This window comes from Neospora caninum, chromosome X, assembly GCF_000208865.1.
Source record: "Neospora caninum Liverpool complete genome, chromosome X".
Classification (NCBI taxonomy): Eukaryota; Apicomplexa; class Conoidasida; order Eucoccidiorida; family Sarcocystidae; genus Neospora; species Neospora caninum.
The window spans coordinates 4147863-4148679 of NC_018396.1; positions in this window are offsets into that span (position 1 = coordinate 4147863).

An 817-nucleotide genomic window follows, 5' to 3' on the forward strand; every position below is an offset into this window, starting at 1 on the left:
CCTCGGGAGCTCAGATGAGCGCAGTAAGGCAGAAAGCTTTCCTGTTGCTGGCTCATCTGCGCTGGCCTCACCTCATGACAAAGGCACAGGGGACTCGGAATCCCTCGTCCTGCCCAGCAAACCGGACAAGTCACTGAAGGGCTCCGTTGACCGTGATCTGCTGCGGATTTGTTCCATTATTAACACGCATCCTTGCTATGTCACTACCAGCTCGTGCAGCGGGAGAATCAGCGTTTTCCAAAATGGCCCAAAGGGCCCCGAAGGGAATTCAAAGAAAGGTGGCAAGCTCATATACGCAAGTCATTCGCCAATTGATCTGTCTGAGGAGGATGTGATCATACAGCGACTTCATAGTGGTGAAAGCCACTACCAGATCAGATATAAACCTGACACAACAGATCGCCGTTTGGATGCTGAAGGCGTCGAGGCAGTGAAATCTCCGTTTCCTGATCCGCGGAACCTGCCGCCGCTGGTGCGCGCACAGCGTCCATCGACTTCGGTTGGCCGGCTTCGAACGCCGTTGCAGAGATTCCTTGCGTGACGGTCCGCGCACTGTCACGCGAAAAGCACGTGTACACCCACACAGTGTCAAGTTCCCGTCCCACCGCGTGGAGTGGTATCGTGAATTCGTGCACTGTGCAGGCCACCTAGCCTGTCTTCCCTCGTCCGCCCCCTTGCTCGCGATTCCTGCCGTCTCGCATTGTCGCAACCCTTGACAACTCCGCTCACTTTTTCCGCATGCACATGAGAATAGGGCCAAGTGACCGTGTGACCGTGAGCTTCGCTGCGTTTCTTGAGCCTTTTCCCGGCACAGTCT